Raw genomic sequence first — 24,513 nt, 5'->3', positions numbered from 1 at the left:
ACCCACAGCCTGGCTGTTCTCTCTCTAAATTACAACGTGTACCCTAGGTGCATTTACCAATTGGTACTGGGCCACCTTATCAGACCCTGTAACTCAGGGCATAGGTGTACCCAGGGCCTACCAGGGGCTGAAGCATGTATTATGCCACCCCTGGCTGGCCTCCTAAATTTGACACAACTGGCTGCATGACAGCTGGGGCAAAGTCGTGTAATCACCCTTTGCTATAGATATAGTATACCTATATCTAACCCTAAAAATGGACACACAGATTCCTATCAGTCACTCCTATGGCAGGCCTTGGCAATCCTGAAGGCAGAGTGCTTGGAATCGTGTGAGATGGTGCTCTGGCATGAGCTGAGCCTGTCTGCAGCTTGCGGAACCAAGTCCTAATAGCTGTTCCATGATATCGCATACCATATACTCTTAAGTGCATTATAATCCTTGCGGTTAAATGCTATCTTTGGTATTGCTTTATCAAAACATGTCGAGTAAGGTGTCATACGAATTGGAATACTAACCCCTCGCCAATTCTGGCGACGGGGTTAGCATTCCACCCTTCTAGAGGGACACGACATGTATGTAACTGTGAACCCCGGTTAAAGTTAAACGAAGCCTCAGCTCCACAAAATGGATGCTGCCACCACAGACACGAGTCTGACCCCCTGCAGCTGGGAGTCCTTCCAGCGAGGGGAGCCTGGACAAAGGGTTTCCTGTCAGGGGCGGTGCTAGCACCGTCCCAGACATGGTTTTGTGTATCCTGGGTAGGCAGGGCTTTACAGGAAGGTAACTGCTGAGTGACACCCCGGTGCTCACTACGCATAGGCCGGTCAGAACCAGTTCCAGGGGCACACCAGCCCCTGGCCTGGGGAAAGTCCGGCATGGCAGAGGGGTGTAACCACCCCCCTCCTAGTCCCACCCATAGGCAGGACCTAGTCACCGGGTCAGCCCCCTTTTTTAGTATAAAGATAGGAGCGGGCCCCCTGTTCAAATTAGATCATCTTTGGAATCAAGACCCGACTTTCTGCGAAAGACATCAAGATTTCCTTCTTCAAGATTCTCCCTTGTGGCTAAGGAGTAGTCACTCTGCATCCGCAGGCACCATCCTAAGAACACTGCGGTCTGCTGCAAGTCCTTCTTCACGAATCCGACGACCCAGCTCGACGAGACCCGGCTTCCCTGGCACCTCTGACCTCTACTCACCTCTACAGCAAAGCTGAGAACCGTGAGTGCGACGAGACCTCGAGGGACCGACGATCGCCAAGACTGCACGACTTCTTTGCAACAAGCTCACCGTGTGCTCCACTGGTGAGTGCTTTGGGGTACGAGAAGCCCCAACCCTGAGCAGCTCCAGCACCGAAGATCAGCCCTCCAGCATCTCCACGATCTGCGTGGGGCCCTTCTGCTTTTGCGTGCTCACCGCGCTGTGTGGCTACTAGCCGGCTGGCTTGTGGCCTTCTTCACGACGCCCGACGACATCACTGCTGCTGGTCTGGTTGCTCCAGACTGGCCCTTGCTTCCTTCTTCAAGAGAGGCACCCCGGACTAAGCATGAGCGAATTTTGCGGATCTCGCATTCGCGAATTTTGCGGATTTGCAGATTCGCAATCCGCAAAATCCGCGAATTCCCGCGAATTTGCGGATTTTTTTTTTTTTGTGTTCGCCCGTGTTTCTGCCAGTTCGCGAGGGTTTTGTACACTTTCGCAAATTGCGAACTTACCTGTCGGGTCGCAAGTTTCGCGAACTTGTTGTTTCTACGTGTCCAGCCTGTTTGGGACACTCTTCTTCATCACTGCCACTCTCTGTCACCACTGCCACTCTCTGACTACTCATGCCACCCTCTGGCCCACCCATGCCACCCTCTGTTTCATCACCACACCCTCTGGTTGTCCAGTGTACATTATTTTCGGCAAAGCAAAGCACACCTTCCCTGCCTCAAGTGACCTGAATTAATTTGGGGCTGATTAATGTGTCACAGAATATTTTTTTAGCTGGCACCTGCTTCCTTAGTGCGCCCTGATTAGTGATCTTTTGCACTTGCTAAGTGCTTTCATTGTTGCAAAATTAGTTACAACACCTGCCCTGCCCCAACTGACAATAATGAATTAGGGGCTGATTAATGGATTTTAACTTCCAGCCTGGCTCCTGCTTGTCTCCCTTAGCTGTAATTCAGGACCTTTGTGGCATATGTGTAACTATTCTGAGGTTCAGAGCAGGGTCACATAATAGTTTCAACTGGCAACTGAACTCTGGATGGGCCCCTCAGGAAGCACTACAGGAAATGGCTACTAATGATGAGCCTGAACTTTTGAACCTGGTAAGTAGTTACTTTCAGTTTTGCTAAAATCGTATTTCTGCAATTTTGCACTTATTCGCGGGGCGCGAACTCACGCGAACAGTGCGAGCAGTGCGAGCAAAATCCGCTGCTCGCGGATTTGCGGATTTTGCGGGAGATTCGCAAATCTCGCGGATTGCGGATTTCCCGAAAATCCGCAAAATCCGCGAGCGGAACGGATTTTCCGCCCATGCCTACCCCGGACCCTCCTGGTCCACTCCAGACGCCATTTTGAGTCCACCGCGTGGGCTTGAATTTGCCAAGGCTTTGTTGCCCAATCCTGGGTCCAGCGACGCCGACAGCTTCATCCATCGTGGGACAGCTCGCTCCTCCATCCTGGTCGCCGACAACGCCTCCTGGTCCGTGAGATCTGCGAGCACAGCGTCACCCACTCACCTAGTCGAGGTGACTACCATCCGGTGCCCTCCTGGTGCCACCTGACTACTGGCTAGTAGTCTCGAACTTGGTCCCCTCTGCTTTCAGGTGTCATCTTCCTTCGATCCAGGCTTGGATCCATCGAACTTTCTTCACTGGTCGCCTGCCAGCAACTTCTTTCTTCCAGGCTCCTGGTCCGTCTACGAGGATTCCCGACGTCTTTTGAGACCTATGCAGCTGCAGCCCCTGGGCTAGGTAACTTCGGCATTTCGGTGCCCCAGCATAGCCTCACTATCCAAGGGTCAGGATCCACTTTCGTTTTCCTCCTACCAGGTCGGGTTCGCCCGAGAACACTAACTTTGTCATTACTAGCTACCATAGACTTTGTCCCGCATCACGCGTGAGAGTGCACACTCTGCACCCGAGTCCCCTAGGCCTCCTAGAAGTAATCTGAAGATTCTATAGTCAAGTCCTAGCGATTCCTAAGCCTATTAGTACTGTACTTACCTGCTAGTAATTTCGCATTCCACTTTCAGAGTATATGGTTTTCCGTGCCCCTCGGGCATTTGTATATACTGTGCTAACTTAAGTATTTTCGTAAGAGTTTTGTTTTGTGCTTAGTACCCTGTCCTCATAAAGAGTACAGGGCTGTTGTGATTCTTAATAAATATCTTGTTTATTTTCATAACACTTGATTGGTGTCCTTTCACTGGGTATTCAAGGGGTATATGTGTGGTAAACAGCTGGCTTAACACGCCCTCTCGAGTCTTTAGCCTTAGACTGCTTGTATCCATGCTACTAGGATAGCTGGTCTATAAGGTTGACTTACAAACAATCATCAATAAGGGTTGCTGGACTGATACATAGTGTTCACTAGAATAGTGAACACTGCATATCAGGCCACCTTCTCACACCCTGCAATTTATTTTCTAGGAGTTGTAAACTCTGGACATTTGATAGTTAAATGAATTTTTCTTATATTCCTACAGTTTTCCTGTTGGGGTTTTTCTTTTTTTTTGGGTGGATCTTCTCCCCTATCCGTTTGCACTACCGGCTCTGCATAACTGCGCCTGCCCCATTCTGGTCCCATCCCTCGATCTTGTGTGCTCACCTACATGAAGAGATTTGGACACATGCTGATGCCTTATTCTAGCAGTATATCCTGATCCCGACCCACATGCCAGCAAGCATTAAGATGTTAGCCCTGAATGTAAAAGGGCTTAACAATCCAATTAAGAGAAGGGCCATCTTGAGAACTCAAGCGCACATATTTGCTTACTTCAGGAGACTCATCTCCTCCCCAGCGACACCCACAGACTCCGCTCTAAGGATTTTCCACAGCAATATTTTTCTTCATTTCCTTCCAAAAAGGCTGGAGTAGCCATCCTTATCTTTCGCAATTTCAAGGGGGTGGTGGGAGCAAGGGTATCCGAGATTAAGGGAGAGCTATTGGCCTTCTCTATATCTATAGGCAAGCATGCTTTCAAACTAGCCACTATTTACGCACCCGAGGGCCAGGAGGCGTTTCTCCGCAGAGCGGTTACAGACCTGGCGGCCTCCCCAGACCGGCAGATACTTATAGGGAGCGACTTAAAAACTAACTTGACCGCTCAGCCCAGAGGTGAGGACAGATGGGGCTCTGTCTGAATGTAGGAAAGAATGGCTGCAGGATCTGGGGTTAGTCGATATCTGGCACACCCTTCATCCCCACACAATGGACTGCACATTATATTTCCACGCCCATAAGACTTACACCAGAATAGACTATTTTAAAGGTTCCCAATCCCTGCTCTCGCTGGCGTGCAACTCAGACTTCGAGCCCCGCCCGCTCTCAGATCACGCAGCATTGACCCTGACGCTGGTGATCCCCCCTCAGTCAGACTACCATATTCCTGGCGCCTGGGGAATGCCCTTCTCCACTGCACCTAGGTGGTACTGCGCTTGACCATGACAATGGAGGCCTTCCTATCTTTCAATGACACTCAGGTTACTTCCATAGTGTCCCTATGGGAAACGCTCAATCTAGTGGCAAGGGGTGACTACGTTGCTACGTCCTAGGCGGACAATAAGATTCACAGAGAAAAGAGAGATGAGCTCTCCAAACAAATGCTAGAATTTGAAGGAATACACAAGCTGACCAGGGCACCTTGGGTGTGGAGGCAGTTAAAGGCAGTGCGTTCCCAGCTAGCTAGCCTGTATCTTGATAGGGCGGAATACGCTGCTCTATGACTGAAGCACTCGTTCTACACCGGAGGGGATAGATGCGGGCAGCTGCTAGTCAACAAACTGCGTGCTCAGGGTCCGGCGGCTACGGTCCAAAAGGTATGTGATGCTCATGGCTCCGAGCATACCTGAGATGTGTCCATCTCCTGTGTGTTTAGAGACTTTTAGGCTGAGCTGTACACCGCTCAGCAAATGCAAGAGCGGGATCCCCTAAATTATTTCCAGGGAATAACTCACTTCCGCCTGACCCCTGATCAGGCTTCCACCTTAGATAGCCCAATCCACATTGAGGAAGTGATCTCTGCCACAGCTCCACTCAAACGCCTTAAATCTCCGGCCCGGATGGTTCACTTCTATTTTCTACAAAACCTTTTGCACCATTCTAGCCCCGATACTAACTCGACTCTTTAACGCAATTGAGGACACCGCTTATATCCCACCCATGATGCTCCTTGCTTCGGTTGTTGTCCTCCCTAAGCCCGGTAAGGATAGCTGGTATTGCGCTTCCTACCGGTCAATATCCCTGTTGAACATCGATCTAAAGTTATTTACAGGAATCCTGGCTGCTAGATTGGGACAGCTGATGCTGGGCTTGAAAGACCTGGATCAAGTGGAGTTTGTGGTGACTAGACAATGTGGCGACAATACACCGAGATTACTCCACCTCCTAGACAAAGCCCACCACCAGTCAGAGAAGTGGGTGATGTTGTCTGTCTACTCTGAAAAAAGGTGCAACAGGGTGCACTGGCCATTCCTGGAGGCCACTCTGGAGCGGTTTGGGGTGGGGAATCACTTCAGTGAATGGGTGTTTAGTAGCTATAGCCGCCCCTCAGACACAATCCAGGTAAACGGATTCACCTCAGAGCGTTTCCCGATAGCACGGGGAACGAGACAGGGCTGCCCGCCCTCTCCATTGCTGTTTGCCCTGATTATGGAGCTTTTAGCTCAGAGGGTGCGGGAGAACCAACATATCATCGGGGTCTCGTTTTGGGGAGAGAGCCATACCATAAGCTCATATGCGGACGATGTCATTGCTACACTTGAGGCTCCCATGACATCAATACCGGCCTTTCTCACAAAACTAGAGATGTTTGCCGCTGCCTCGGGCTTTCGGGTTAATGTGTCCAAGTCATAAGCCCTGAGGTTCTCTTTACTGCTGCCCACTAAGGACGCTCTCAAGCCGATATATCCATTCAGTGGGACCAGAAATCTATACCGTACTTGGGTATAAAGCTGGTGACCTCAATTCAAGATACAGTCACTTTAAATTACACCCATCTCTTGACACAGACCCCCGGGATCTACATCGCTGGTGACCATTTGGCCTTTCTCAGCTGGGCAGGGCGGTGGCACTCAAAATGAGTGTGCTTCCGAAAATAATATAGCTCTTCCAAACATTGCCTGTGGAGCCCCCCTGGCACTTTGAAACAACTTCAAAAATAGTTCCTCTCTTTCGTCTGGGCAAATAAAAAACCCAGGACGGATAAGGACTTGAGCTATCCCCCAGGGGAGGGCGGCCTGCAGGCTCTTTTCGAGTGGTCCCAAGGTGAGTCCGAAAAGCACTGGCTATTCATGGAACGCGCCTTGGCGGGCCGGTCCCTGTGAAAGATTCCTTTTATTTGTAAAATCCATCCCACCTCGGAGCTTTACAGGTCACCGGTCGCGCGGGCAACCGTAAAGGCCTGGGATGCGACAGCTACACCAATCAAGCCCATAACCAATAATCCCGACTTTACTCCGGGTCTCGACCTGGTAGCCTTCAAACACTGGGATGGAGAAGGGCACAGATCAATTGGCCACTTCTTTTATGTGGAGGGCCCCTTGTTCTTTGAGGACTTCCGCTCTGACTTTGCATTGCCGGAAACTGAGCGATATCACTAACAGCAGATACGCCACTGGGTGATGCCGTCCTCGACGCGCGAGGGTCGGAGAGACTGCTCACCCATTACGAGAAGTGGTTACTCACCAAACAGTCAAGCAAACGTCTCACCACAGAGCTTTACCATCTCTTGTGGCCTCCGGAACAGTTGGTTAAATCCGCAGGACAGAGGCGCTGGGAGGCAGAATTGGGGCGAACACTATCACAGACGGAATGGGGGGACATGTTCTACCGGGCTAGACAGACGACACTCAACATCTCCAGCATAGAAACTGCCACCAAGATAGCAACATATTGGTATCTTACTCCCTCCAGACATCACGAGGGCGACCCCGGTTGCTCCCCAGGGTGCTGTAGAGGCTGCTGGTCAGAGGACACACTGACACACCTGCTGTGGGAATGTCCAACGCTTACGTCATATTGGGAACAGATCCTTGATGAAGTTGATAAACATTTTAGCACACAAATACCACACTTCCCAGAGTATGTTCTCCCGGTGCCTGCCCAATACGCTAAAATTTCCCAGTCACGCAGAGGCTCCCTCGTTTCAACGGGGGTTACACAGGTTGTGGCATGTGTTGGGCACGGAATGCATTTAACTTTCACTTCAGGGAGACAGGGCTTCCTTAGTGTAATTGTGGCACCCTTTCATAACACTGCTGAGCTCCGATTTCTGGGGACTCACTTGCCCCAGATACTTGTGTTTATTTTGACTCCCTGCGCTATTACAGACTCCAGCCCAACCCTCATCAACTTGAGGCTCCCCGCGACAGCCCTGGCCTTTCCCTCTGGTGACCTGTGGGGCGGTGGGGAGGGTGGCACGAAATGGGATGGAGAGATGGGAGGAGGGGAGAGTTGGGATTTTATTTTCGGTTTCATTGTATGCCTCATTGTCTTGCACACTCACTGGGCTCCCAACAGAGGGCATTGTATTGTTTATTGCATTTTGTCTTTACCAAATAAACAGATTTAACTGCTTCGCTGCGGCCCACATTTCCCCGCTGTGCGGACAAACTCTACGCATGTGCAAATCGGACGGCCTCCAGCCCTCTGACTTTTACGCCCAGGCCAGGGGCCATCAGACGCACGGAAGAGGTTAAACCTAAAAACATATTTTACCTACCTCAGCAGCCACCTCAGGTAATATTCCAGTTAATTGCACTCCATTTTTTATTACACTAATACTGAATAATATAGTATTTACTAATAGTGAACAATATCAAATTATTTACTATTAGTGTCATTTAAGAAATTGACTAAAAACAACGAAAGTGGAGCCCCAATAAGGATGAGCTGCCCTGTGTCTGTGTTCCTGGCACTGATGTTGCCACCTCGGAGTCCAGGGGTCGCAAAGGCAGTGCCGGGGGTCGCAGCTGCAAGCCCCTAAATGACATCCATGGATGTCATGGATACCTCACACAAAGCTCTCAAGTTTTCCATGTCCATCCATGCCTGAGTAGCTCTTGCAGGGCACGTTTAGGTCTCGCCTACGCAGTGCGCAAGCGCTGCTTTGAAGTGACCTCTTGGAATCACTCCGGGCTTTATTGGAAACTCGTGCATGTTCTGCACTGTTTCCAATAAGCCCTCGTACATGTACGGCGTTTACCTTGCGGGAGCGAGCAGCGGCGCCATCTGTTTCCAATTATCGCTATCTGGAAGCAGATGGCACAGCTGCTCGCCCCCGCAAGGTAAACGCTGTGCGAGTCTCGTCCCGTCTGAAACCTTGTTTTACAAGTCTGTGAAGTAAACTTGCAATGATACTCGTGCCCAGCTGCACGTGCTAAAGGCCGACCCTGAATGTAAGCAGCTGCGTCGAAATGCCTTAACAGAAATGCAGAGGTCGTACTATTTCTCAAGTACCACAATGTCCTTTCCCATTCTTGTTGAGGGTGGGTGCTCGAGACAGCTTTGCGGAGCCCCTGATGCGTCATACAGACCAGTACAGCAAACCCCCGCTAGCATGGCTAACATTTAAACTTGCAACTATAACGTTGACACACTTCCACCTCAGCACATCAAACTGCCTGGTGCTAACTCATTAGCCATCCTGATATTTCCCCCACTTCAGCAACACAAAAGCGGTCTCGCCCCCTGCTCTCTATCAAAGGGTACTCCAAAAACAGACTTTTTAAGAGAAATAAATGGTTTAGAAGTGACTGCTCCCCATGTGCCATTTTTTATAAAAAGAACAAAGCAATTTGGCCGAGCCCCCTCCAGAACATATTAGCTCAACTTTCATCTCGCAGAAGTTTCTCTCCTCACCCCTCGTTTTGTGCCATGTGTTTGTAATAAAAATGCCAGTTTAAAAGAAACAATAAATATGATTTTTTTCTGCAGCTTGTTACACAGATTCAGTCCCAGAAGTCACATATTTCTTTTCAAATTATAAAAAAATATTGTAAGATTGTTTTCTTTCATCGCTATGCTTTTTTGTGCCCCGCCCCCACCCCACTCACAGGGAAAGCAAATTGCCCCAGCACTGATGCGAGCGCACATACCATGGAAACATCCCGCAGGGTCTGCCTTCATGGCAGGCATGCATTGCTTACACATGTAAGTTAAAACACAAAACCGTCCCAGTCAAGCAGATATGAGAAGAAATCACTGAGGTCAATGCACAGCCTCGCCCTGTTCCCCCTTTCTTGTGTGTTCTGTAGTTTGACATGCTCTTTGACACTAAGTCACAAAGACATTAAACCTTTTTTACATTCCGGTACTTCGTTTTCAAGAAACCATGAATCTGAAGGTGTCTCTGTCCCCATCACAGCCCCGTTTACTAGCCGTACCTGCCCGCTTAACCACTGCTCCTTTGTTTTGACCTTCGGCGGTTCTTTTGCCAAAATAACGGATTGCAAGAAAAGTTATCTATCAAGGCATTTTTCTGCAACTCTCTCACTCTCCTGCACTCTTTTGTACCGCCCTCCCTTTCTCAGCTTCACCCCCAACTCATACAAACACAAAACCATTGTGTCAGTTAACTCATTTAGGTATGCCTTTCCCTGTTTCTATAACTCATCTCTCTCCCTCTGTACCTTATCTCTCTTTTCACTATGCCTCTAAATTCTCTCTCCATGTGTCTCTACCTGTTTCTATTACTAATCTCTCTTTCTCTATTTTGATACATTGTCTCTCACTTTTCACTCTGCCTCTCAAAGCACAATTATCTCTCCATGTGTCTCTAACCCTCTCTGAATCCCATTTCACTCAATATATACTCTCTCTATGCTGCACATCCCTCTGTTCCCTTTGTTTCTGTTCACTTGTCTATGCTCCAAGAATCTTTTTCTGTATTCCTTATCTAATTCTCTAAAGCTTCTGTCCCTTTAGCCTACATGTTTATGGCCCCTTTCTCTACGGCCCTATGTCTTCATGCCCCTGTACCTCTACGTGTGTCTTTCTGCATAATGTCTTTTTGTGCTCTGAAATCTGTTTCCTGTCTCTTTGTGCCTTCTCTCTCTATTACAAGGACTAATACTATCATTATTTTATTATCTCATAAAGCCGCTATTATCATAACACACACTATCTATTCCACCTTCTGATTCTGTCATTCCCTCTTTCACTTCCTCTATCTCTCTCTCAAGCACATACATATACACAATTTCAAATTCATTCTCTCTCTCTTACTACTCTTTCTCTACAACTCTTTATCCTTCCTCTGGGTATAATTCGTTATAATCAATTACTCACCCCTCATACTAACTCCATCTCTCTTTCTCACATGTTTATTTCTAACCCCCTATACTCACAACATCTTACTTCAAACGTGCGTTCTCTATCACTGATATCAATGCTTCTATATATATTATATTATACTAATTTCAAACTATTATGCCCCGCTGCCATTACAAACATTGGCAAAACCAATAGCTCTAGCCAAACACTTATAAGATCCCAAAGGCAAGACCTATTGGCTATTCCAATGCTTGTTTTCTTTTTGCATTCTGGTACTTGTACTTCTGAATTTATAATTGGGTAGACAATTCTACATGTTCCATAATGGAAAGCAAATACCTGGACTGGATGAGATACGCAGACACCTGAGAAACTTAATAGTTCTTCACACAGTTATTGGAGTAAGCCACTTTGTGAATACAATGCAAGTTTTTTTTTCTGATTACCACCAATTTCTCACATATGACATAGTAAAGGGTACCACATGGCTCCACATCATCAGGGACGCCTTAGTCCAGCCAATTAGTTCCTCTACGCATCTCTATAAACATGAAAATGTAGTTAAAGTGGGTCAATCAAGGTGAACCAGGACCACAACTCCCAGAATGCTTTGTTAAATGATAAGAACTTGCTAAAGGTTTTTCTGATGACTTGGAGTCCTGTGGTATCCTTACACCCAAACCTAGGAGAGGGTTGCTACTTTACATCCACTTCTGGTTTTGATTTTTTGGGTGGAAAACTGGCACCTATTTTTCATCATCAGACCTTGGCCCAGAAAGACATGAAAGGTAAAAGACAGGATGAAGAAAACAATAGGAAACAGTGAGAAAGAGAGAAAGCAGGGAACCCACGAGATTGAGATTCAGAAACAGGCAGTGTGGGGTGGGGGGAGGAGAAGGTCTGGGATGGAATCAGGACAGGCGGCCTTGGTGTTGTGGAATTTGGCAGTTTCAGGGGCCTCCTAACCAAACTTTTGAGCCCCTGCACTTATTTATTTATTTTTTTAATCATTTTTATTGAGTTATAAGAGATAACAAATAATAAGAACAATCATGGTGATAATAATGATAAGAATAAGAACAAGAATAATAAATCAATCAAACAGGGAAAGTAGATACAAAGACAACGTAAGTAAATAAATAGAACCTATAAACTATAAGTTATAAATTATAAACTATAAATTATAAATTATAAATTGCTCAAGTGCCCAGCCAAGATTTTCGCATTTATGTCGTAGGAGACATGGAGGAGAAAGAGCCTGCACAGTTCACCACGGTTGTACACGGGAATATACAGTGCAGAATGTAGCACAAGTGTGTCAAGTATTTACATATTACGCATTTATAGAGGCACGAGTTACAATACAGTTCTGGAGATTTTCACGGTGCGTCGTATGAGAATGATGAGGCATCAAGGGACTTCCGGAGTTTCCTGTGGGTTTTACGCCATGGAGAAGTATGGAGTGCGGCATTGTCCGCTCCTCTTAGGGAAGATAGCTATTCTTGCCACATTCTAAAGGACACATCATTGTTGTTTTTTCACTTACACAATACAATTTTGCAGGCTAAGGTGAGCATGATGTCTAGAAGGTACCTGTCATTTACATTTTCGACTTTAGGGTCCAGGGCACCTAGTATAATGTATGAAAATTCCCTTGGAGGGGTTATGTTAAAGGTATTACTTATACAATCGTAAACCTTGCCCAGTATGTTTGTAAGGTAGGGCAAGAGAAGAGCATGGCGGAGAGGTTACCCACGTTGGTTTTAAGGTTCCAGCATGTCGGGCTCTCACTTAGATTGAGTTTAAAAATGTTCTCGTGTGTCCAGTATGTCCTGTTTATTAACATAAGTTTGGTTTGCGACAGTATTGGAGATATTTTATTTGAAAATGCTGTGATATGTATTTTATCCAAATCATAGGGGATGTTGTTGGAGTTGGGTTCAGACTCCCATTTAACTTCACATTTTCGGTGAGATTTACGAGGTTTGGGAGAAAGAAGGTTATATATTTTAGAGACGGTGTGTCCCTACTCTAGTAGTTGTGACACCTTGGAGACAATCGTCTGGTCAATGGGTTTAATAGAGCGCTTCGAGAGGAGATTTTAGTTTTAGGAAGTTATAAAAGTCCATCGGTTTTAGTTCATACCAGTCCTGGAGGGTAGAAAAAGGCAATGGGAGGGCCCCTATAATGAGGTCTTTGACTAGATCTATGCCCTTTTGAGACCAATGTTCCCAGTGGAGCATCTCACCATTGATCTTCAGGCTTGGGTTTCACCAGAGAGCAGACCTGTTGGATTTGTTGACTTTTAGTTTGGAGAGGTGGTCTAGCCATAAGAGGGCTCTCTTGGTGTTCAGCAGAATGTACTTTGAGTGGGGGAGGTGGGATACATCCATGGTAAGGAGGGCAGATAGAGGCATATCATTAATGATTGACCTTTCTATGTCTAACCAGACTGGGGCATAGTCAGTCTGTGTGATTAGCCAGTTGGCACCTTGTTTGCAAAGATATGCTGTCTGATAGTTCCTAAAGTTCGGAAGGCCCAGATCACCTTTTTCTTTTGGTAATTGGAGCTTTGTCATATTCTGGGCTTCTTACCTTGCCAAAGGAACATATTAAAAAGTTTATAGATTCTATTCAAGAAGTCATTTGAGGAAGTCATTGCAGCATGCTGGCTAGATAGTTAACAAGAGGAGTCATCATCATTGTTAATGTCTCAGCCCTACCCCACCACAAAAGATATTTAGGAGACCACCCATCTAGCTGTGATGAGATTTTCTTGTAAAATGAGTTTTCGTTGGCTTGGAGGGTGGTGATCAAGTCTCCGGTGAAGTCCAGGCCCAAGTACTTGAAGCACTCAGGTTGCCACAGGAGACCCGAGTAACCCATAATTCCTTTACCACCAAGGTTATTTAGGAGTTTGACTTCAGTCTTGTCTTTATTAAGTTTGTACCCAGATACTGCAGCGAAGTTTTCTATTGAAGACATGAGAGCAGGGATAGCAGCTTTGGCATTTTCAGAGACCACTAGTACGTCGTCAGCATACGCATTAATCTTACCTGTGTAGTCATTTAACTGAATCCCTGAAATCTGGCTATTGTTCCTAGGATGGTATAGGAAGGGTTCAATAGCAAGCAGAAATGGAAAGGTGGAAAGGGGACAGACTTGCCTTGTTCCTTGTTCTAATTTGAAGGAGGATGAGAGTGAGCCTCCCGCTTTTACTCTGGCCGAGGGGTTAAAGTAAAGTGACATTACCATCCTCGTACAATTCTCCCCCATGTTGAATTTATCCAACATTGCATCCAGGTAGGCCCCATCTACTTTGTCGAAAGCTTTTTCGGCATCCAGAATGATAGCCACTGTTGGTGAGTCAGTAAGTTTAGCTTTCTCCAGTACATGAGCTAGGATTCTGGTGTTGTCACTAGATAGTCTATTTTTTTTTAAAACAACTTGTGAGGGGTGGATGAGTTTGGGTAAAACATTTTGGAGGCGCTTGGCGAGAATCATTGCGTAAATTTTACAGTCTAAGTTAATTAGGGATATCGGTCTATAGTTTTTGGGGAGCGCTGGGTCTTTCCCTTCTTTTGGGATTACTGCTATAATGGCTTCTGCCAGTGTCCCATTAACTTTGCCCTAGCTGCTGAATTCATGGAACAGGTTTAAAAGTGGAAGAGTCAGTAGTGAGGAGAAGCATTTGTAAAATTTGGCACTAAACCCATCAGGCCCCGGAGCCTTCCCAGTTTTGAGGTGCTTAATGGAGCGTTCGACCTCTGAAGCGGTAATTGGGCTATTGATTTCTAGCTTTTCTTTAGCTGTAAGGGCGGGGAGTTTGCATTCATTTAAATAGTCTTGCACTTTGTACCGTCCAACTCCTGATTTTTGCTGCACATAGTACTGTAGAAGTCCTTAAAAATGTCTGCAATTTTATCCGGGTCAGATTGAGCTAAGCCTTTGTAATTGACTAGGTTTTTAATTGTGTTCTTCTGTATTTTAAACTTTAAGTATGCAGCTAGGCTCTTTCCAGCCTTGTTGGACTCACAGAGCTTTGTGCTTTTTTGCCGACTTATCCACATTCCTGCCCTGTCGCTGAGAATTTTATTATACTCGTATTTCTTATTCACTATTTCGTTCATGGATGTTGCATCCCTTGATATTACGTGTTTCCCTTCTAGTACAGCAATCTCTCTTTTTAGCTTTTCAAGATTGTTATTATAATCCTTATTCATGGTGGCTCTTATTTTAATAATCTCTCCTCTTATAGTACTCTTCAAAGCCTCCCACTGCGTGAGATCTGATGTGTCATCCTTTTTTAGGTCTCGCCTGTCGATGCGCATGCGCATCGAGCTTGCGAGACTATGGGGGCTTATCCACTCTTTATCCAACTTGCAAGGAATCGTGGCGATTCCTTGCAGTGCACGAGAAATTTAAGCTCAATGCGCATGCGCAATGAGCTTCAAAGCGCGTGCACAAGCCCCCAGCCGCCTGCATTGCCTGCTCTCTCTGTCACAGCCTCCCCCAGCTCCGCCTCCTCACTTTTTGATTGCACGGCCGTTAGGCCGTGCCTCCCCTACTCTACTCCCCCCTCCTTCTCCACTCCCCCTCACGAGTGTCACGACGCACCTCCGGATCCGCCCCCTCCCCATTTTCTCTACCACCGTGAAACTGTTTGGCACACGAAAGTCTTCCCATTAACAAGATCTATTTCCCTGCAGAAATGATTTTCGTCTTCAACTCTAACTTCCCCAAATCTATTTTTTGGGACACTGAAACATACTTATTTGTTAACAAACTTTTCTACAGCCTTCGACATCTCTTCCACAACCCACAAACGCCAGAACCTCCCCCCTCTGTTCCCGTACACAGCCAGGCTCGCAATTCAACTCCCCCTCTCCAGACGGCAGCACCTCCCCTCTCTGTCCCTGCACACAGCCAGGCTCTCCGGACACAAAAACACTTGAAACTGAAATCGTCGACAAAAAGAAATAATGACAGACGCATTACAAGCTACATCGTAGCATTGCACCTAAAAAACCGTTAAGATTACAACCCACAAACGCCAGAACCTCCCCCCTCTGTTCCCGTACACAGCCAGGCTCGCAATTCAACTCCCCCTCTACAGACGCCAGCACCTCCCCTCTCTGTCTCTGCACACAGCCAGGCTCTCCGCACACAAAAACACTTGAAACTGAAATCGTCGACAAAAAGAAATAATGACAGACGCATTACAAGCTACATCGTAGCATTGCACATAAAAAACAGTTAAGATTACAACCCACAAACGCCAGAACCTCCCCCCTCTGTTCCCCTACACAGCCAGGCTCGCAATTCAACTCCCCCTCTCCAGACGCCAGCACCTCCCCTCTCTGTCCCTGCACCCAGCAGGCTCTCCGAACACAAAAAGACTTGAAACTGAAATCGTCGACAAAAAGAAAAAATAATGACAGACGCATTACAAGCTACATCGCCTTGTACATTCCCCAATCAGCAGGCCTACTATTCCCACCCCTCTCTCTACAGCGTGCTACGCCAAAAATAGCGCTTGTATCTATAGCATTGCACCTAAAAAAAATGTAATATTTTGACATGTTTATAAACGAAATGAAACACACAGAGTCAGTTCAATTCAACGGGCCTACTATTTCCCTCCTCCGACACAGCGTGACATCACAGAGCCTCTAGCACATCCACGTGACTAAACAGTCCTCGCAACCCGCCATAACCCCCAACAATACGCCGGACCTGCTGGGACCATTCTTTAATACAATTTACATGAACACAAAGCCAGGCCACAGACTCCAAGGCTTTCGTCAACAAAACTACAGGATGCTAGACTACTTTAAGCGCCGTCGTCAAGATTGTAATCACTTGTGAAGTTCCTTTGGGGATGTGCTAATTTAGAACAGCAGGATGCGAGCCGGGTGTTAGCTCGAGAACAACAACAAACGCCCCCCCAAAAAAAATCCACTGAAAGAAAATACTTACACTAGAAACTTGATACTTTTTCGCTAAACTTTAACAATCCCACTGAACGCAAATACTAACACTAGAAACGTGAAGTTTTTTTAACAATACTTATTTTCTTTACATAACCATGCCTAGTATTTCACAACTTCCCTCTACAGCGTGGTATGTAAAATCGTCCTATTCTACGTCGACGCTTGTACAGACTAAAGCTTTTCTATGTTGCCTTCAGTGAAACATTTCCGATGTTGCCTTCTTTTGGATAACCACCATATTTCTTATACACACATATTAAGGGAGCCATCCGCAGCAGCCTCACCCTCACTCACCCTCACCCTCACTCACCCTCAACCCCTCTTGCTATTTTTGAAGGGTAAATTGCAGCACACATTTCAAGACGAATTACAGTAAGGGAGAAAATGGCGTCTGGAAACGTTATGTTTTTTTAGAACAAAACTCCTATACTTTACATAGCATGCCGTACACACACACCGACAACAATACCATCATTTAAAATTACCCACAGCCACATTAAAGGGCCGCATCCTCAGCAATGCTCACGATTTTTATAGTAAAAAAAAAAACACAACTTTGATGCAAAATACATCAGCTCAAAACATTTCGCCACACCTGTCTCTAGATTTATGTATTGCCTAAGAAAATTATCTACCATCTATCTAAATCGCCCACTGTATTTTAACGTTCCCACACACACATTAATGGAGCCATGCTCACCCTCAATGACCCTCACCCTCAACACCTCACCTACCCTCACCCTCACTCACCCTCAACCACTCACCCAACACCTCACTCTCACTCACCATCAACATCTCACCCTCAACAACTCACCCTCAACCCCTCACCCTCAACCCCTCACCCTCAACCACTCACCCTCAACCACTCACCCTCAACCCCTCCCCCTCACCCTCACTCATCCTCACCCTCAACACCTCACCATCACTAACCCTCAACCCCTCACCCTCACTAACTCTCAACCCCTCTATCACCCTTACCCTCACTCACCCAACACCTCACCCTCACTCACCATCAACATCTCACCCTCACTCACCCTTATCCTCACTCCCCATCAACACCTCACCATCACTAACCCTCAACCCCTCACTCTCACTAACCCTCAACCCCTCCCCTTCACCCTCACTCACCCTCACCCTCATTCACCATCAACACCTCCCCATCAGTAACCCTCAACCCCTCACTCTCACTAACCCTCAACCCCTCCCCCTCACCTTCACTCACCCTCACCCTCATTCACCCTCAACACCTCACCATCACTAACCCTCAACACCTCACCCTCACTAATTCTCAACTCCTCAATCACCCTTACCCTCACTCACCCTCAATACCTCACCCTCACTAACACTCAACCCCTCACTCACTCTCACTCTCACCCTCACTCACACTCAACACCTCAGCCTCACCCTCACTCACCCTCATTCACCCTCAACACCTCACCATCACTAACCCTCAACCCCTCACCCTCACTAATTCTCAACTCCTCAATCACCCTTACCCTCACTCACCCTCAATACCTCACCCTCACTAACACTCAACCCCTCACTCACCCTCACTCTCACCCTCACTCACACTCAACACCTCAGCCTCACCCTCACTCACCCTCACCCTCACTCACCTTCAACCCCTCATGCCATTTTTAAGTGTAAATTGGAGCAGACAGTTCAAGTAGAATTACAGTAAGGTAGAAAATGGCGTCTGGAAACGTTATGTTTTTTTAAAAAAAATGCTATAGTTTACATACCATGCCGTACACACACACCGACAACAATCCCGGCATTTAAAATTACCCACAGACACATTCAAGGGCCGCATCATGAGCAATGCTCACGATTTTTATAGTACAAAAAAAAGAAAAACTTTGATGGCAAATACATCAGCTCATAACATTTCGCCACACCTGTCTCTAGATTTATGTATTGCCAAACAAAATTATCTACCATCTTTCTAAATTGCCCACTGTATTTTAACGTTCCCACACACACATTAATGGAGGCATGCTCACCCTCAATGACCCTCACCCTCAACACCTCACCTACCCTCACCCTCACTCACCCTCAACCACTCACCTGACACCTCACTCTCACTCACCATCAACATCTCACCCTCAACACCTCACCCTCAACCCCTCACCCTCAACCACTCACCCTCAACCACTCACCCTCAACCACTCACCCTCAACCACTCACCCTCAACCACTCACCCTCAACTCCTCCCCCTCACCCTCACTCATCCTCACCCTCATTCACCCTCAACACCTCACCATCACTAACCCTCAACCCCTCACCCTCACTAACTCTCAACCCCTCTATCACCCTTACCCTCACTCACCCTCAATACCTCACCCTCACTAACACTCAACCCCTCACTCACCCTAAGTCTCAACCCCTCTATCACCCTTACCCTCACTCACCCAACACCTCACCCTCACTCACCATCAACATCTCACCCTCACTCACCCTCATCCTCACTCCCCATCAACACCTCACCATCACTAACCCTCAACCCCTCACTCTCACTAACCCTCAACCCCTCCTCCTCACCCTCACTCACCCTCACCCTCATTCACCATCAACACCTCACCATTAGTAACCCTCAACCCCTCACTCTCACTAACCCTCAACCCCTGCCCCTCACCCTCACTCACCCTCACCCTCATTCACCCTCAACACCTCACCATCACTAACCCTCAACCCCTCACCCTCACTAATTCTCAATTCCTCAATCCCCCTTACCCTCACTTACCCTCAATACCTCACCCTCACTAACACTCAACCCCTCACTCACCCTCACTCTCACCCTCACTCACACTCAACACCTCAGCCTCACCCTCACTCACCCTCATCCTCACTCACCTTCAATCCCTCATGCCATTTTTAAGTGTAACTTGGAGCACACAGTTCAAGTCGAATTACAGTAAGGTAGAAAATGGCGTCTGGAAACGTTATGTTTTTACAAACAAAATCCTACTAACCCTCAACACCTCCCCCTCACCCTCACTCACCCTCACCCTCATTCACCATCAACACCTCACCATCAGTAACCCTCAACCCCTCACTCTCACTAACCCTCAACCTCTCCCCCTCACCCTCACTCACCCTCACCCTCATTCACCATCAACACCTCACCATCAGTAACCCTCAACCCCTCACTCTCACTAACCCTCAACCCCTGCCCCTCACCCTCACTCACCCTCACCCTCATTCACCCTCAACACCTCACCATCACTAACCCTCAACCCCTCACCCTCACTAATTCTCAACTCCTCAATCCCCCTTACCCTCAATCACCCTCAATACCTTACCCTCACTAACACTCAACCCCTCACTCACCCTCACTCTCACCCTCACTCACACTCAACACCTCAGCCTCACCCTCACTCACCCTCACCCTCACTCACCTTCAACCCCTCATGCCATTTTTAAGTGTAACTTTGAGCAGACAGTTCAAGTCGAATTACAGTAAGGTAGAAAATGGCGTCTGGAAACGTTATGTTTTTTAAAAAAAAATCCTATAGTTTACATACCATGCCGTACACACACACTGACAACAATCCCGGCATTTAAAATTACCTACAGACACATTCAAGGGCCGCATGCTCAGCAATGCTCACTATTTTCACAGTAAAAATAACAACACAACTTTGATGGAAAATATTGTATCCAGCCTCTGACCCATTCAGCAACATACATCAGTTCATAACATTTCGCCATACCTGTCTCTACATTTATATATTGGCAAACAAAATCATACACCATCTTTCTCATTCGCCCACTGTATTTTAACTTTGCCACACACACATTAATTGAGGCATCTGCAGCAATGTTCAGTATTTTCATACTAAACATAAACGCCACAACTTTGATCCTGGATATTACAAGACTTACATTAAGGAACGCATCCGCAGCTAAGTTCTGTATTTACAACACGTACACACACAGCTAAAACTATCCCAGCATTTCAAACTACCCACAGACACATTTTAGGCCTGCTTACGCAGCAAGGCTCACGATTTTCATAATAAAAACAATAACACAACTTTTATGTCAAATATTGCATCCGGCCTCTGACCCATTCAGCACCATGCATCAGCTCATAACATTTCGCCACACCTGTCTTTACATTTATGTATTGCCAAACAAAATCATCGACCATCTTTCTCATTCGCCCACTGGATTTTAACGTTGCCACACACCCATTCATGGACGCCTCCACAGCAATGTTCAGTATTTTCATACTAAACATAAACGCCACAACTTTGAGCCTGTATATTACAAGAGTTGTATGTTTAAAAGTGAAACTTTGTATACTTTAGAAGCTTTATATATTCCATTTTTAAGGGTAACTTCGAGCAGACAGTTGAAGTTCAATTACACTAACGTAAATAAAAAAAAAAAATGCCCTTTTTTCTTTGTCAGTTCCGAGCGAACTCTTATGTGCGCTTAATGGAGTTGCCCAGGGAAGTCTACTGTCGCGCCAATGTCGAAACTCCATCTGCATACACATTCTAACATTCACACTTCCAATTCGCGCACATCAGCTAGTGTGACTTTTCCTTGGGGCAAGGGAAGGACTGCGAGCCGGGTGTTATCTCGAGAACAACAACAAACCCCCCCCCCAAAAAAACCCACTGAAAAAAAATACTAACACTAGAAACGTGATGCTTTTTCACTAAATTTAAACACTCCCACTGAACGAAAGTACTAACATTAGAAACGTGATGTTTTTTTAACAAAACTTATTTACTTTACATAACCATGCCTAGTATTTCACAACTTCCCTCTACAGCGTGGTATGTAAAATCGGCCTATTCTACGTCGACGCTTGTACAGACTAAAGATTTTCGATGTTGCCTTCAGTGAAACATTTCCGATGTTGCCTTCTTTTGGATAACCACCATATTTCTTATACACACACATTAAGGGACGCATCCGCAGCAGCCTCACCCTCACTCACCATCACCCTCACTCACCCTCAACCCCTCATGCTATTTTTAAGGGTAACTTGGAGCAGACAGTTCAAGACGAATTACAGTAAGGGAGAAAATGGCGTCTGAAAACGTTATGTTTTTCGAACAAAACTCCTATACTTTACATACCATGCCGTACACACACCGACAACAATCCCAGCATTTAAAATTACCCACAGACACATTCAAGGGCCGCATCCTCAGCAATGCTCACGATTTTTATAGTAAAAATAACAACACAACTTTGATGGCAAATACATCAGCTCAGAACATTTCGCCACACCTGTCTCTACATTTATGTATTGGCAAACACAATTATCTACCATCTTTCTAATTCGCCCACTGTATTTGAACGTTGCCACACACACATTAATGGAGGCATGCTCACCCTCAATCACCCTCACCCAGAACCTCTCACCTACCCTCACCCTCACTCACCCTCAACCCCTCACCCTCACTAACTCTCAAACCCTCAATCACCCTTACCCCCACTCACCCTCAATACTTCACCCTCACTAACACTCAACCCCTCACTCACCCTCACTCTCACCCTCACTCACACTCAACACCTCAGCCTCACCCTCACCCTCACTCACCCTCAACCCCTCATGCCATTTTTAAGGGTAACTTAGAGCAGACAGTTCAATTCGAATTACAGTAATGGAGAAAATGGCGTCTGGAAACGTGATGTTTTTTTAACAAAACTCCTATAGTCACTCACCCTCAACGCCTCACCCAACACCTCACCTTCACTCACCATCAACATCTCACCCTCCCTCACCCTCAACACCTCACCCTCAACCCCTCACCCTCAACCACTCACCCTCAACCATTCACCCTCAACCACTCATCCTCACTCACCCTCCCTCACCCTCAACCCCTCACCCACACCCTCAACACTTCACCCTAAACACCTCACTCACCCTCAACCCCTCCCCCTCACCATCACTCACCCTCACTCACCCTCAAAACCTCACCATCACTAACCCTCAACCCCTCACCCTCACTAACTCTCAAACCCTCAATCACCCTTACCCCCACTCACCCTCAATACTTCACCCTCACTAACACTCAACCCCTCACTCACCCTCACTCTCACCCTCACTCACACTCAACACCTCAGCCTCACCCTCACCCTCACTCACCCTCAACCCCTCATGCCATTTTTAAGGGTAACTTAGAGCAGACAGTTCAATTCGAATTACAGTAATGGAGAAAATGGCGTCTGGAAACGTGATGTTTTTTTAACAAAACTCCTATAGTCACTCACCCTCAACGCCTCACCCAACACCTTACCTTCACTCACCATCAACATCTCACCCTCCCTCACCCTCAACACCTCACCCTCAACCCCTCACCCTCAACCACTCACCCTCAACCATTCACCCTCAACCACTCATCCTCACTCACCCTCCCTCACCCTCAACCCCTCACCCACACCCTCAACACTTCACCCTAAACACCTCACTCACCCTCAACCCCTCCCCCTCACCATCACTCACCCTCACCCTCACTCACCCTCAACACCTCACCATCACTAACCCTCAACCCCTCACCCTCACTAACTCTCAATCCCTCAATCAACCTTACCCTCACTCACCCTCAATACCTCACCCTCACTAACACTGAACCCCTCACTCACCCTCACTCTTACCCTCACTCACACTCAACACCTCAGCCTCACCCTCACTCACCCTCACCCTCAACCCCTCATGCCATTTTTAAGGGTATCTTGGATCAGACAGTTCAAGTCGAATTACAGTAAGCTCGAAAATGGCGTCTGGAAACTTTATGTTTTTTAAACAAAACTCCTATAGTCTACATACCATGCCGTACACACACACCGACAACAATTCCACCATTTAAAATTACCCACAGCAACATTCAAGGCCCGCATCCTGAGCAATGCTCTTTATTTTTATACTAAAAATAACAACACAACTTTGATGGCAAATACATCAGCTCATAACATTTCGCCACACCTGTCTCTACATTTATGTATTGCCAAACAAAATTATCTACCATCTTTCTAAATCGCCCACTGTATTTTAACGTTGCCACACACACATTAATGGAGGCATGCTCACCCTCAATCACCCTCAACCTCAACCCCTCACCTACCCTCACCCTCACTCACCCTCAACCCCTCATCCTCATTCACTCAACACCTCAGCCTCGCCCTCACTCACCCTCACCCTCAACCCCTCATGCCATTTTTAAGGGTAACTTGGAGCAGACAGTGCAAGTCGAATTACAGTAAGGGAGAAAATGGCGTCTGGAAACGTGATGTATTTTTAACAAAACTCCTATAGTCACTCACCCTCAATGCCTCACCCAACACCTCACCTTCACTCACCATCAACATCTCACCCTCACTCACCCTCAACACCTCACCCTCAAACCCTCACCCCCAACCACTCACCCTCAACCACTCACCTTCACTCACCCTCCCTCACCCTCAACCCCTCACCCACACCCTCAACACTTCACCCTAAACACCTCACTCACCCTCAACCCCTCCCCCTCACCCTCACTCACCCTCACCCTCACTCACCCTCAACACCTCACCATCACTAACCCTCAACCCCTCACCCTCACTAACTCTCAATCCCTCAATCACCCTTACCCTCACTCACCCTCAATACCTCACCCTCACTAACACTGAACACCTCACTCACCCTCACTCTTACCCTCACTCACACTCAACACCTCAGCCTCACCCTCACTCACCCTCAACCCCTCATGCCATTTTTAAGGGTCACTTGGAGTAGACAGTTCAAGTCGAATTACAGTAAAGGAGAAAATGGCGTCTGGAAACGTTATGTTTTTTTAACAAAACTCCTATAGTTTACATACCATGACGTACACACACAACAACATCAATCCCAGCATTTAAAATTACCCACAGACACATTCAAGGGCCGCATCCTCAGCAATGCTCACGATTTTCATATTAAAAATAACAACACAACTTTGATGGCAAATATTGTATCCAGCCTCTGACCCATTCAGCAACATACATCAGCTCATAACATTTCGCCACACCTGTCTCTACATTTATGTATTGGCA

This window comes from Lissotriton vulgaris, unplaced genomic scaffold, assembly GCF_964263255.1.
Source record: "Lissotriton vulgaris unplaced genomic scaffold, aLisVul1.2 SCAFFOLD_533, whole genome shotgun sequence".
NCBI classification, from domain to species: domain Eukaryota; kingdom Metazoa; phylum Chordata; class Amphibia; order Caudata; family Salamandridae; genus Lissotriton; species Lissotriton vulgaris.
Note: the sequence above shows the minus strand (reverse complement) of the source record.